Source organism: Notamacropus eugenii, chromosome 4 (genome assembly GCF_028372415.1).
Source record: "Notamacropus eugenii isolate mMacEug1 chromosome 4, mMacEug1.pri_v2, whole genome shotgun sequence".
Lineage (NCBI taxonomy): Eukaryota > Metazoa > Chordata > Mammalia > Diprotodontia > Macropodidae > Notamacropus > Notamacropus eugenii.
The window spans coordinates 141,769,602-141,786,341 of NC_092875.1; positions in this window are offsets into that span (position 1 = coordinate 141,769,602).

Here is a 16,740-nt window from a genome sequence, read left to right on the forward strand (position 1 = left end):
GTGATGTTTCATCTCCCCTTTCTGTGACTGTAAAAACTGTTCCCCATAGTTATAATGCAGTTCCTCTTCACCTCCACTGATTAGGAATAATATCTTTCTTCAAGACTTACTTCAGATGTCACAGTCTCTACAAAACCTTTCCTGATTCCCACTTACTCAACCATTTTGTCTCCCTCACTGCCTTTTACTTATCTGTGCACTCATAGAATGTAAGTGACTTGAGGACAGGGAATGCTTAATTTTTGTCTTTTGATACTGAGCACTTAGCACATAATGAATCTTTAATTAATGTATGTTGAATTAAATTAAATTTAGTCTCCTTGACAATATTCTCAGCAAATCATCCCCATGCCTTTGACTAAAGACCTCTCATGAGAAGAGAAAGCCATATTCATTCTTCTTGTTTCATAATGATTTTGAATAGATGAGAGAGTAAATATGTAGGTTAGTAGTTATTGATATTCTGGCCAACATTTTTTAACATTAAGAAAGTTGCTTTCCCCCCAAGACATTGATATCTTCTCTTTATTTGTGTATTTTGTATATTAGTCCCATAATACCATCACAGTCATATCATTAACACTTCCAGTATGGATTTTCTTGGTCCAGTCAAGCTGCTTTCCCCATCCTTGTTCTCTGTAATGTCATTTCTGCCTTCTCCATAAGTGCTACCAGGACTAGAATGTGAAGTGTCCAAGTATGGTGGTCTCACTCTACTTGATCAAGAAAATAATTTATTACAAACATTTTCCTCAACTTTTCCATTTTCTTTGTTAGTTATTGTTTCCCTTTTCAGCTTTAAATGTCTTTGGAATGACTTTGATTAGTTGGATATATTGCCAAGATTTTTTCAAACTAGTTTTACTCTCCATTGTTTCTTTTTGCTTTATGAGATGATACCACTCATACTCATTCATCATATTGCTTCATAAGATTTTGCAAAGAAGTTTATATTCCAACCAGGTGTTGACTTTGGCATTCATCTCTTTCTTTTTGGTGACTAAATCAAATGTTTGCTGACCAAGGTATTTTCTAGTTGGGTTTTCCTTTTGGGGCCAATTAATGTACATTGGTTAAAGTTATAAATGAAATTATTAATGTTGAAATTTGTTGTCTTTTAACCCAAACTCACTTTACTTCTTCACTTCCCAATCATTATCAAAAGTATCATAATCATCTCAGTCACCCATACAATCTAGGTGTCATCCTTAACTCTTCACTGTCATACCCCATTGTATTGCCAAGGCAATATTCATAGCACTGATGGTGACTATAAATATGCCACTGTGGTCCTGAATCTCAAAGTAGGACAGACTCTCCATATAGAAAGCAGAAGAAAAACATTTATTCAGACATCAGAAAGCCAAATCCCAACACCAGAAAGCCAAATCTCTCATAGTAACCAAGAAGTCAATACACATTAGCACTATAGGGGACAAAGTCATTCCTGAGACCCCTTTCTCTTCCCCCTTCCCCCTTCCCTTCCCCCACCTGGTCCTCTCTTCTCTGCTCCTAACCACTCTCACTAACTTCCTCCCAGTTCTACTCCATCCTTACTTTTTGACCTGTTCACCAAATTCCTCTCACCATATGTGATTTAGGCTTCCATGTGATTTAAGCAGGTCACATAGACCTATTAATGAATGGGAAAGATCTTCCCATTTAAATTATTATTATACCTGTAGTTTGGCAGGGATCAAGTCCTGTCATTTCTTCCATCATGTTACCTCTTGAATATACTCCCTTCTCTTTTCTGACATTGTCCCTACCCTGAAGTTGGTTCTCATCACCTCACACCTGGGATATTGCAATAGTCTTTCCAGTCTTCTTAAACATCAACTCCCCTCCTCCCCCATGTATTCTGCAAACCAATGACACTGCCCTCCTTGCTATTTCTTGCACACAATACTCTATCTCCTGATTCTGGGTATTTTCACTGACTGTTTTCCATACCTGGAATTCTCTCCCCCTTTCCCCTCTTTGTCTCCACCTCATAGCTTCCCTGGCTTCCTTCAAGTCTCAGCTGAAGTCTCAGTCCTCCATAATCTTAGTGCCTGCCCTCTGAGATTTGATTGTACATAATTTATGTGTTGTCTCCTCCATTAGACTGTGAGTTCCTTGAGAGTAGGGATAGGTTTTCCCCCTCTTACTCTTTATCTTCAACGCTTAGCACAGTGTCTGACACATAATAGTTACCTAACAAATATTACTTAATTGACTGACTGATTATCCATGGATGGACTGGGGTAGGAACAGAAGTAAAATAAGAGCTAACTATTTCAGCCTTTTACCCTTATCCATTATCAACTTCCCACCCTATACACCCGGAGCAAATATTCTACATATCGTTTATCTTCTTGAGCCATACTAACTTTTCTTTTTTCACTGTATTTTACATTATAATACACATTACCAACTCAAAATTTGATAAGAGCATCCCAAAGGATGTCATGAAAGAGATGCAACATCTCATTTATTCAATCTCATTTTCATACATCTCTTAAAGTCCCCAAGCTGCTTTTCTCTCCTGAGTCCCTTGTGTTCAGTTGATGAAAATCATTTCTTCTCCTATTATTTTTGGCTATGCCTCAATAATCCTTAACAGTGCTTTCTAGTTTTCTTTTGATTTTATCATTTATTGCTACAAGAATCATCAGAAGTGGGAGGGAGTGGTTAGTTAGGAAGTTTGATAAGTCTCAGAAGGCTCTCAGTCACATCCTGGATAGTGGATAGATTACAGAACTTAGAATCAAGATGTGTGTTCAAATTCTACCCTAGACTCATACTAGCTATGCGATCATGGGCAAGTTACTCTGTTAACACTGGATTGGAAAAGATGGTGGATAATTAATAATAACTGAGGAAACAATTCAAGTTGTATGATTTATTAGCAAAACAGGCATAATAAATGGGTCAATGGACTCCCCAGTTAGTCCAAAGACCCTTAATACAGAGTGAGACAGAGTTTTATGTACTAAAAACAATTAGTCAAATAAGACCAACTAATTAAAAGAAAAAAATTTGCAGGGTACAAAGTAGGATACAAAAGTAGGCAATATGATCTCTAATTGGAAGAGAGACTTCCCAAGTTACAGGAGGGAAAGCAAATGGGTGTAATCCCCTGAAATCAGAAAAAGACGTATCCCACTCCTTTCAAGAGTTCGAGATTCAATCAAAGGAATATGGAAATAAATAACTGATTTACCAGTACAGGACTAGTTTTCAGATAAGGTACACAGTTTGCATGAGATGCAGAACTGTAAGAAAACTCCTTGTATCAATCTTTGTATCTGACTAGGTTTCTGGTCAGCATAATCGAGTCCTTAGTTAATGATCTCTAAGCAGCAGGCAGAGGTGGTCCAGCTTCTCAGTGATACAGGGTTAGTTTCAAATAGTGAAAGTTTTCTCACAATTTTCATAACTGAATAATTTTTTCTCACAAGACAGAAATTGAACTAGTCACTAGACCAATAATTAAATAGAAAGGGAACTGAGCTAGATCCAAAATCAAGACACAAGATGGAGTCATTGTGGTTCATTCAATTTCAAAAAGCGTTTATTAAGGGTTTTCCAAATGCCTGACACTATGTGAAGCACTATGCAAATGTTATCTCATCTGATCTTCACAACAACCTTGAAAGGTAGGTGTTATTATCCTCATTTTATGAGAATAAACTGAAGGAAACTGAGGAAGACAGAGCTTAAAGACCTGCCCAAGTTCACATAGCTAGTAGGTGTGTGAGACCAAATTTGAATCCAAATCTTCCTGACTCCAGGGGCAGAGTTCTATTCACTCTACCAACTAGCTAGGTAACCTTCTAGTCAAGTCAAGAAACATTTAATAAGCCTTACTACCCAAAGGGTACTGTGGGAGTCACTAGAGATATATGAAGATGAAAAACAAAGCAAAACGATGAAGTCCATATCTTGTAGGATGTGCAGTCTAAAGGCAGAGATAAGCAGGGGTATATAAATATAATGCTCTCTCTCTCTCTCTCTCTCTCTCTCTCTCTCTCTCTCTCTTTCTCCAAATCTATGATGTAGTTTTAAACAGTGATATATATGTACATATATATTATCTATTATATATAATAATTTAACAAGCTAGTGACAAAATCACTATTTTTTTATTTGAGAGGCAATGCAGTATGGTGGATAGTGCACTACATTTGAGTCGGAGATATTTTGGTTTAAATCCAGCCTGGGCAACTTACTAAATGCAGTCAACAACTGTGTGCTTCAGTTTCTTCATATGTAAAATGAAACTATTTGTACTCCATGGTCTCCAAGATACCATTGAGTTCTAATCCTATGGTTATTTCCACTTCTTCACTTCTTTTCATTTTCTTCACTCCATATTTATACACACACACACACACACACACACACACACATATAGTATGTATATATACGTGTAGATGTATCAGTATATATTTACGTGTGTGTGTGTGTATATATATATATATATATATATATATACAATATGAAATAAATTCTTAGTCATTTATGTTTTCTTATTATGCAGGGGAAAAGAGTCACAGAGACCAACAAAAGGGGTATCCATCTCTGGTGTAATGGGCTGGGGCGTGGTGGGGTGTGGGGAGCAGAACTGAGGATGAGAATGGCATAGCTGTGAAACTGCATGAGCAATCATAATTACACCTCCCATTCGCATAGAGTTTGACAATGTGCTTTCACATATATAATCACATTTGATTCTCTCAACGATCCTCTGAGGCTTATATTTTTCATGTTTTAAACAATAACATTTCCATCTCTTCATGCTTTCCTTTCAAGAGTGTCTGACAGACAGTGGGCATGTTGATATAAATGATCCCGGTTCTTATAAAAAGATGTCTTACATTAGTATTCGTTGCAAGCAAGAAGCCAAACATATGGAGATGTTGCTGGAAGGCTGGTAGTTGGCCAAGTGTAAGGATTCTAATGGACACTATTGAATTTATTTAACTACATTAAAAAAGCTACAGAAAAAAAATCCTCTCCACATTTACCTAGCATGTAGTCTTTGGAGGACACAAAACCTTTCATCAACAAAATTAAATACGTTCTTGGCAATGATCAGACCTCTTAATAGACCTAAATTGATATGTTTTAGAATGATGAGGGGGTGGGATGGGGCAGTTTTTGTATAGTAAAAGTAACATTGGATTCAATTAGAGGACTTGTGTTCTAGTTCCCCGGGTACCACTGACTGACCAGAGGACAAGTAACTTAATTACTTTAAGCCTCAGTTTCCTCTTTTGTAAAATGAGGATAATAATATCTGTCTACATCAAGGGTGTTTATGAGGATCAAATGAGATAACAGATGTGAAAGCATTTTGAAAACTGTAATGTGCTATATGAATATGAGGTATCATTAATGCCCCTTGTTGTTTAGTCATGTTAGCTGTGTCTGACACTTTGAGAACCCATTTGGGATTTTCTTGGCAAGGACACTAGGCTGTTTGCCATTTCCTTCTACAGTTTGTTTTGCAGATGACGAAACTAAGGCAAACAGTTAAATGATGTGCCCAGGGTCACACAGCTAGTTAGTAAGTAAGTATCTGAGGCCAGACTTGAACTCAGGTCTTTCTGACTCCAGGCCTGGTGCTCTATCCACTGTGCCACTTAGCTGCCCATCATTGTCCCTTATTGCTGATCTTTTAATGGCAGCTATTGGCTGTGGACACAAAAGAACATTTGAGTTAAAAGACCAAGTCTTGGTGAATGTTGGCATAAATGGTCCTTGGAGATGTGCAGAATATTAAGGATAGTGATATACTCTTAAAATGAGGAATTTACATCTATGTTTAATATTTATAATTTGCTCTTCAGCTAGTTATTTTATATTGTGGTAGGGCCATCAATAATTTATCTTAATTCCATATTAGGGAGGCAATGTGATATAGTGATTAGAGAGCTAGCCTTGAAATCAGGAAGGCTTGGGTTCAAATTCTGCTTCTAATGTACTGACCATATGACTCTGGGGCAAGTCATTTAATCTATTAGTAGCCTAGGCATATTCCTAGTATTCTAACTTGCAGAGAAGGCATAGAGCTAAACTGGCAAAAGGCTTTTCCTTATACAACGTTCCCTATTAGAATGCAGTCTCAGGTCCTCTTTCTCCTCTTGCCTCCCTCTAATCCTATATTAAACAAGATTTCCTGTAAGTTCTTTCACTGAATATTATCTTTTTTATTTTCAAATATTTTATTTTAATTAAATGTAAAAACAATTTTAAGATTCATTTTAAAAAATTTGAGTTCCCAGTTCTCTCACTCCCTCCTTCACCTTCCCCTTCAATGTGAAGGCAAGCTATATACCGTAAATTATACCTGCGCAATCATGCAAAACATATTTCCATATTAGTCATGTTGTGAAAGAAAAGACAGACAAAAAGCAACCAGCAACAAGAAAAATGAAGTTTTAAAATGTATACTTTGATGTGTATTCACATTCCATCAATTCTTTCTTTGGAGGTGAATAGCATTTTTCGTCATAAGTCCTTCAGAACTGTCTTGGATCATTGCATTACTGAGAATAGCTAAGTCATTCACAGTTTACCATTGTTTAGCATTGCTGTTACTGTGTACAGTGTTCTCCAGGTTCTGCTTTACTTTGCATCAGTTCATATAGGTCTTTGCAAGTTTTTCTGAAAACATCCTCCTCATCATTTCTTATAGCACAATAGTATTCCATTGCAAACATGTACTATAAGTTGTTCAGCTATCCCCTGATTTGTGGGCATTCCCTCAATTTCCAACTCTTTGTCACCAGTAGAAGAGTTGCTATAAAATATTTTTGTACATATAGGTCATTTTCCCATTCATTCATTCATCCATCCATCCATCCATCCATCTATCTATTCATCCATTCTTTTCTTTCTTTCCTTTTCTTTCCTTCTTTCCTTCCTTCTTTCCTTCCTTCCTTCCTTCTTTCTTTCCTTCTTTCTTTCTTCCTTTCCTTCTTTCATTCTGTCTTCCTTCCTTCCTTCTTTCCTTCTTTCCCTCTTCCTTCCTTCTTTCCTTCTTTCCCTCTTTCTTTCTTTCCTTCTTTCTTCCTTCCTTCCTTCCTTCCTTCCTTCCTTCCTTCCTTCCTTCCTTCCTTCCTTCCTTTCTTCCTTTTTTTCTTTCTTTTTTTCTTTCTTTTTTTCTTTCTTTCTTTCTTTCTTTCTTTCTTTCTTTCTTTCTTTCTTTCTTTCTTTCTTTCTTTCTTTCTTTCTTTCTTTCTTTCTTTCTTTCTTTCTTTCTTTCACAGACCTAATAGTGGTATTGCTGAGTCATAGGGAATATACAGTTTTAGAACCCTTTGGGAATAGTTCCAAATTGCTCTGCAGAATGTTTGGACAAGTTTACAATTCTACCAACAGTGTATTATTTCTTTTCCCCCATACCCTCAAGCATATGCAATTTCTGATAGGTGTAAAGTGCTACCTTAGAGTTGTTTTAATTTACATTTATGTAATCAATACAGCATTTTTCACGTGACTATAATTAGCTTTGATTTCTTTCTCTGAAAACTGTCTCTTCATATTCTTTGACCATTTATCAATTAGGGAATGACTCATATTCTTATAAATTTGACTCAGTTGATCTATGTATTTGAGAAATGAGGCCTTTATCAGAGAAAATTGCTGTTAAAATGCCCCCCCCCCAAGTTTTCTATTTTCCTTCTAAAATTGACAGCATTGGTTTTGTTTGTGCAATTTTCAAAATTTTGTGTTTTATACCTTGCGATGATTGCTGCCTCTTGTTTGGTCATAAATTCTTTCCTTATCCATAGTATGACAATCTTTGCTTCTATATTTGCTTATGGTATCACCCTTTGTGTTTAAACATTGAGTATTATGTACACAGGGAGGAGGGACATGTTTTATGTCAAATAGAGGCTAAGTAAATGTCTCTTTGCTACATAAACTGTGAAAATACAAGTGGAGAACATTTGAGAAATCTAATTAACAGTCAGTCTATTTTTTCTCTAAAAAAAATTCACATGAAGAACAAAAGGTTAAGAATATCAAGGTAATTATGAAAAAAAGGAAGAAGGGAGATTTGCATTTCTATATTTCAAATTATTTCATACTAATAATTATCAAAATTATCTGGTGCCAGATAGAAATAGAACACTGCATCAATGGAACTAGTTAGACTAGTGCTATCTACAGTTAGTAATCATTTTTCTTAAATCTTTACTTGATAAAATTTCTAGAAAAATTAGATATCATTTTAACAAAAAACAGAAACAGACTAAAATCTCATACTATATAGCATAATGAATTCTTAAAGGACAAAATACAAAAAAACACACCATAAAAATAAATCTAGCAATTGTTGTTCCTTTCAAAATTGTGGAGGGAGGATAAATTCTTAACAAAACATGGCTTAGAGGAAATTATTACACACACATACATTTGATTTTATCAAAATAATAAGCTTTTGCACAAAAAAATCACAGTACTTCCAGTATAAGAAAATAAATTTGGGAGAAAACTTTGCATCAAATACTTCCATTAAAATAATGATACAATTTTATGAGGAAATGATACAAATTCATAAGCATAAGAGCTATTCTACAATTGATAAAAGGTCAGAAAACATAAAATATCAACAATCACATAAAAATATCAAAATATGTAGCAATCATAAAACCAAAATAAAGTTAATCTGAGATTCTACATGACTGCCCTTAAGATTGTCAAAGATAATAAAATATGACAAAATTCAATGTTGATATGGCTATGGTAAAATAGACAAGCTATTACATGGTAGAGTTTTGAAAAGTGTCCTTTTGGGCCCACCATTTTGGAAAGCAATATGAAATTATCCAATTAGAGTGACAAACATAGACCTAGCCTTTGGTCTGGTGGTACCACTTCTAGTATCCATCAAGGCAGGAAAATCCTAGCTGTTTAAAAGAATATTACATGTAGCACTATTTGTAAGAGTGAGAATGAGAGAGAAAGAGAGAGAGAGAAAGAGAGAGAGAGAGGAGAGAGAGAGAGTGAGAGAAAGACAGAGAGAGAAATGTTTTATCAATTTGTAAGACAGTTAAACATATTGTGGTATGTGAATGTAATTGGATTTATTGAAATATAAGAAATGAATAATTTTTAAAATGAGACTTACATAAAGTGATACATAACAAGGAAAGTAGAGACAAAGGCATGGTATAAATATATATCACAAATGTTTTTTTAAATAAAAGCAACAACAAATTCATGCTTTGAAGAGTAAAGAAGATCAAAGGAGATCAGGAAAAAAAAGAATGATATGGGTAATACCATGATAGAATTAGTATATTCATCTTTTGGAGACTGAGTTAATGATTTGTAAATTGTAGACAATAAGACTTTTTATAATCTCTCAGGATTTTCTTTTGTGTGTGTCAGAATACATGCTTTTTTCTTATTTTATTTTTATTCTCTTGTTCATATATTAAAATGTTGTACTTTTCAAAAATTCAAATACATTTTTCAAAAATGAAAGGGAAAATATCAAACTCCAAATAATAAGATTCATATATAAGTAGGAAAATGATTTAGTGCTCAATTATATAGATGGGCAGGGCTTAGATAAATTTTCCCCTCAAATAGTAATGTAATGGTGGGGTGGTTGTTCATTCATTCAGTCACGTCTGACTATTCACGACCCCAAAGACTATTTCACTATCTCCCAAAGTGTGTTCAACCTCATGTTCATTGCTTCCATGACACTTCATCTCATCTTCTGCTGTCCCCTTTTCCTTTTGCCTTCAATCTTCCCCAGTATTAGAGTCTTTCCCCATGACTCCAATTTTCTCATTATGTGGCAAAAGTATTTAAGCTTCAGCTTCAGTATTTGGCCTTCCAATGAATAGTCTGAATTAATTTCTTTAAGTATTATTGATTGATTTGGTCTTTTTACTGTCTAAGGGGTTCTCAAAAGTCTTCTCCAGCACTATGATTTTTAAGCATCAATTCTGTAGCACTCAGCTTTCCATTTAGTCCAACTCTCACAGTCACATATTACTACTGGAAAAACCATGGCTTTGACTATATGGACCTTTGTTGGCAAGATGATGTCTCTGTTTTTTAGTATGCTATCCAGATTTGCCATGGTTTTTAATTTCATGTCTGCAGTTACCCTCTGCAGTGATCTTTGAGCCTGGAAATATAAATCTGACACTGCTTCCATTTCTTCTTCTACTAGCCAGGACAGTCTAGTTGGTTGGGAAGTGACCAAGTATTTACTCTTAACAAGTATACTCAATCATGTAGAAATTCCAATGTACAGCAGTAAAAATGTAATTACACGAATTTTATGTTTTATGTTTTCCATGGTCATTTAACTGTTTTGTGTTAAGTTCATACTAGAGTAATATCTGTTTGCTAATTGTTTTGCATATATGCTAATCCTTAGAGCTCAGCTATATTTTATATATAGACCTATTGGTAGTGGTATTATTGTAGCTAGTTAGCTTTGCATTGTTAGTTAACTGTGTTTACTTCTTTTTGAGTATTTGCTGTGTACTGTGGATATGAATGTATTTTTGAAATATACATGTGTTATAGGCTTGTGTAGTTGGGCATATTGTCACTGTAGTATCTTCCCAGGTGATGTTCTATATAGTGTCATGTCTCCTGTATGTACTGTTGTTAATGTGCTTTTTGTTTTCTTTCAGCTTCAATGGTACCAAAGTTTGATTATCTATGATCCCACGAAAATCACCCTTGTAGTTTCAAAGTGCTGATATATCTGCTTATACTGTATAGCTACAGGTTTTGAACTTATCCCAGATGATTTTTGCAAGGGACTGAAAAGAGTTTCAATCAGAGGAGGAATGAAATCCAGCTCCTAAAGTCCTTTGGTATTCAATTCTTTCTAATTAGTGTATCAATCAGTTAATTAATGCCCCATACCTGCATGGAGTTCAAGGCAGAGTTAGAGAAAGGGAAGAGAAGAATGATCAGGATCTGTTTGGGGTCTTCAGGTTTCCAGGCTCAAGAGTGAAGATAGACAATGCTAATCTCACTAAAAGTTGATGAAAAGAGAGAAAAACTCTGGAAAGAAACTGACATCAGGTTTCAGAAATCTTTCATTGCTATTCCTGGATCCAATGATGTCATTTGGTACAGGATAGCAAATGTACTTTACACACATCTCTCACTCCATCTAGTCACGATTCTCTTTGTTAAATGATCAAAGTGAGTGAAATAGTATTGACTAAGGAGAGTGCTGGATCAAGTGTCAGGAGTTTTGAGTTCTATTTTGAGCTGTTATTGACATGGTAACCTTGAACAAGTTACTTGGCCAGTGTTTATGTCAAATATCTTCCTATCTTGTGCCCTTTCCCCCAACCCTGACTTAAGAGTCTCCCTAATAACAATATACATGACAGTTTCAGAGAAGAGGACATTCAGGAGTTAATACCTATGAAATACATTTAAAACCTTCATGTTTGTTGGCTGTCACAGCTCAGCAGGCTGCATCATTGTACAACCATTATCTAATGACAAGATTGGCATGGAAGGAAGATGGCTGATTTATGCAGTGTAGGCTGGAAAACAAAGAGATGAAAGGAAAGCACTTCAGAGAAGCTGTCTTTGTCTTTTTTTTGATCCAACTCTAGGTCCAAAAAATCATTTTAGGTTAGATTTTTTCTTAAAAACTTGAGGAATACCCTGGAGCTATGTGAACTAAAAGGGGGGAGAATCGTTTTCTGAGTAGATGGTGAAATGGTATATTATGGCAGCCAAAGAATCTAATGTGGTCTTTGAGTTGTGTTAAAATAATCCAAGAGTCAAGAATAAAATAATGAAATAATGTATTCTCTATACTCAGCCCACTCCTGCTCAGGCAACATCTAGGGGATTAGGTTCAGTCCTAGGCCCCATATTTTAGGAAGAATAGGGGGTAACCAAGATGGTGAAGGAACAAGAGACAATACCATGAAAGGGTAGGGATATTTAACATGTATTGGGAAAAAAAAAAGATTCCCAAGATGTGATAGATATCTTCAAATATTTGAAGGGCTTTGATATGGGAGACAGAATAGTCTTATCCTACTTGGTCCCAAAGGACCAAACTAGGAGCACTTGATGCAGCTGCTCAGTAATAGATTTTGATAAGTAGAGATGGTAGAAAAACTTTCTAACATTCCAAACAGAACTCATTAACTTTTCCCCTCTCTCTGACTGTTATGGGCACCATTGTTATTCTTCCAGTTACTCAAGTTCACATTTCCCTGTCCTCTCTCCACATCTGATTCAACAATTATTCAAAAACCTTTTATTAAATGCTGATGATGTTCCAAGCTCTGTGCTAAGCATTGTGCAGAAAAAGAAGATGAAAACCTCCATATCTTGTTGATTCTACACTCACAATATCAGTTTTCTTTACTCATAAGATCACCACTCTAATTCTCATTTTGACCCTCTCATCACTTGTAATGGTAATTTAAATGGAAAGATCTTTCCCATTCATTAATAGGTCCATGTGACCTACTTAAATCACATAGAAGAGCAAGTCACATGTGGTGGGAAGAGTATGCTGCATGTGTGGAATGGGAAGGTTGGAGCAGAACTTGGAGGAAGTTGGTGAGAGTAGTCTGGAGAGAGGAGAGAACACTGGCATGCAGGCCCATTTGTTTGTTTGTGGCAGGGCAGGGGTGGGAAGAAGAAGCAAGGCTTGAGAAGAACTTTTTCCCCTCCAGTTATAATGTGTATTGACTTCTTGGTTACTATGACAGATTTGGCTTTCTGGTGTCTGAATATATGGAGAATCTGTTAAACTTTATGATTCAGAACTATGCTGATATATTCATAGTTGCCCTAGTGCTGTGAATATTGCCTAGGCAATACATCACCTCATCACTTCTTTCCTTGACTATTGTAATAGCCTCCTAATCGATCTCTTCATCTCCAGAGTTATTATACTAGGCTACTTCTCTTGAAAGTTTTAGCTGAAGAAAACATCTTTTTTCTAACTAGTTAATTTTTCTCTACAAGAAATTTAGATAGCACATTCCATTGTTTAAGGATAGTAGAAAGGAAATAGAATGTTTCCTTAGAGGGCCTTATAAATAGGATAGACCAGGGTGGGGAACCTGTTGCCACAAGGCCACATGTGGTCTTCTAGGTCCTTGGGTGCAGCCTTTTGACTGAGTCCTAGTTTTACAGAACCAATTTTTTTAATTCAGTCAAAGGGCCACACTTGAGGACCTAGGGGGCCATATGTGACCTCAAGGTCACAGGTTCCCCACCCTGGGATGGACAAATATCAGCCTTCGGTTTTTAAAATTGCTTAAACCTTCTACAGACCCTCAAAAATAGTAGTAACATTTAGCTTTTATGTGACATTTTAAGTTTACAAAGAATTTTATATATTTAATTTAATTTGATCCTCACAACAAGGTTGAGAGATTAATACTATTTTTAATTCCCATTTTCCAGATGAGGAAAGGTAAATTAAGGGATTAAGTGATTTACCCTGAATCACACAACTGGTAAGGGTCTGAGGCAGAAGAATTTAAGCTCAAGTCTTCCTGACTTCAAGTCCAGTACTCTTTCCATTAATTTTAGTGCTTTGGTTTCAGGAGAAGGTGATATTAATATTTTGCTTATTTGAGGACTCAGGAGATAATTTTACAAGCAATCAATTCAATAAAATCATAAGATTAGTGAGACCATAAGTAGTATGCATCGTATTTATATGAGACTGTCTTTTTGGTTTATATATTTACCTATTTGTTTTACATATTCCTATTGAAATGAGAAGAAACTTTCAGTATCAACAGGAAAGAGCACGTATACTGTACTTTGTTTTTAAAGCAATGTGTAAAATTCCCATATGTATAAAATGGTTTACCTGGAGGCAGCATGTTTGCCAGGAAAAGGACACTTGCTCTCCAGAGGATCTGAATTCAAATTCTTCCTCTAATACTACTTGTATGATTTTGGGGAAGCCATTTAATATTTAATATCTAATATTTAATATCTAATAGGATAGAGAAATGTCAGCATGGGGTTGAAACTCTATTAAATGAGAGGTTAGTTAGCCTGGATGACCCCAAAGTCTCATTCAGCTGAATCTAGATGTGTCACTATGAGATAAGAAAGGGAGAGGGGTTAGCATTTATCAGGTGCATTTTCATTGTTTTTATGTAAACAATGGAATGAAGCAAAAATGGAACAAAAACCGAGATTTACATTTAGGTAGCAAAGGCTACTCAATAGATAATGTAAATTAATGATGTAAACAACATTTCCAGCACTCTCAACCACTTTAGAAGCAACTATTTGCCTTCACACAATTGATTTGCTCGTTAAAAACCAATCTAATCTGTTTATGAGAATAGATCACCCAAGGCACTCTCTCCTAGGCAACAGTTTGAATTAATGAACGAAATCAGACAGCCAAGTCTGAGTGGTTGTATCAAAACTGATAAATTGAATTTGATAAACTATAATAAAATTGCATTTTTTAAAAAATATTCCTAGATTTCGACTTTTCACTAATTCAAACCAGCCTTCCCCTCAACCAGTTAGAAGTGATGAAGTTTTAGAAAGAAGTCTAATTCCATTGTCCATCACATTCTGCCATCTAGTGTTCAACCATGTGAATAGCAGCCAAAAGTAGAAGCTGACTGGGGATGCTTTGATAAAAGACAGTGGAAGGGCAATTGACAGAACGCTGGAGTTAAAATTTTGAATTAGGAGTGCAAATGTGCTATATTAAACCAAAAAAGTATCCTATGTACTTTCCAGGATATATTTTTAATTTTTTTACATTGACTTTCCAATTTTATTTAGCTTCTTTCTAATTTTATTTTTACTTGTAAAATGCAAACTGAAATCTGTTCCCTCCTTCCATCCCAGACTGATCTGATCTAAACATTCTAGTCACAAGCAGATAGAGGTTGGTGCAATGGAAAGAACGCTGGGCCTGGAGTCAAGAAGACTCATCTTTGTCAGTTCAAATCTGACTTCAGACACTTACTAGCTGTGTGACCCTGGGCAAGTCACTTAAATCCCTTTGTCTCAGCTTCCTCATCTATAAAATGAACTGGAGAAGGAAATGACAAACCACTCTAGTGTCTTTGGCTAAAACAAACAAACCAAACTGAAATGGGGTCACAGAGTTTGAAACGATTGAACCACAGAAAAATAAAAAAAAACAAACATGAGATCCAATCTAACTTTCATTTTACGATTTCTCCAATGGACAGAGTCAATTTCACATACAAAGTTTCCTTTTGTTTTCTTGCTATGGTCAATGCAGCAATATCTCATGGTGTTTCTGCATAATTTCATTCTATCTGTGGGTAAATATCTTTTTGATTCTATAAGAAACTTTTAAAGTTTTATTAGGTATATAGATTAAATACTTAGGAATAATTGTTATCATCACTGCTTATCCTAACGATCCAGTTTTAATAGACGTATAATAATAGAAGGTTATATTTACATAGCTTTAAGAGTACAAAGATTTTTACGTATATTATTTACATATATTATCTCAATTTGCTCCTTGCAAAAACTCTTTGAGGTAGAAGCATCATGATATAGCCAGGTTCTTCATACACTTTAGCTCCACTATGTACAACTCAATAAGGGTCCCAGGGACTGGGAAGCCTCACTACACCTAACTGGGGACATTGAATATAAAGTCTTTAGCTTCCATCAAAAGCTGGTGCGACAGAGACAATAATTTGCTTCATCTGGAGCAGAGTGAGCAACGTTAGTGGCATAGACCCTTCTGGGCAATAAACCCTTCAATCACAGTCTCTTTCTTAGTCCCATAGGGTTACTTGAGATCTGGGTTCAGATCCATATGTGTCAAGTGGATGACCTTAGGCAAAGAACTCAAAGAACCCAAAAACCTCAATGGACCTTAGATTCTTTCCCTGAAAAAATGAGCTTCCAGTAAGACAGTCATCAACAGCATAAATTTAATAATAATAACATTAATAATAATAATAATAATAATTAATTTAATTATAACTACATTATTTAATAATACATATTATGTGGTAGATCCTGCACCTGAGATCTAGGATGCCAAAAGGAAGGCAGGATCAGAAATTGACCCTAGGAACATACATTGTGATGAGGGAATCAACAGGATCATTACTAGGTCTATACAAGCTATACACAGAAGATATGGAAGATAATATCAAAGGAGAAGGAACTAGGAGTAAAGGGACCAAGACCTCCAACAGAAGGTGGTATTTGAGCTGTCTTGAAAAAAGTCAGAGAAGCTAAGACTTAGCTTAACTAATTCTTGCAACTATTATAAAAAATATACAAAGTTAAAATAACAACAATAGCTAACATTTATATAGCACTATGTGGCAAGTACTGTGCTAAGTGCTTTAACTCATTTGATCCTTACAAGAACCAGTGAGGTAGCTGCTATTACTATCCCAATTTTACTGATGAGACAGTTGATGCAAGAACAGGTCAAGTGACTTGCCCAGGGTGACGCATTAACTGTCTAAGGCCAGATTTGAATTCAGATCTTCTCGAATCTAGACCCAGAGCTTGAATTCCCACATTAGTGGTGGCCAGTTTTCATGTCCAATGTATTGATTGGCTATAGACTCTTCTTATGTGAAAGCAAAATTCCTGCCTTCCACCACCAATATAGTCTTCTGCATATCGTGTTGGAGTGGGGCCAGAAAGGAGGCTAACTATTTGACAGAGATCATCCAGTCCAATTATCTTATTTTTTCAGGTGACAAACCTAGTGGCCAAGAGAGG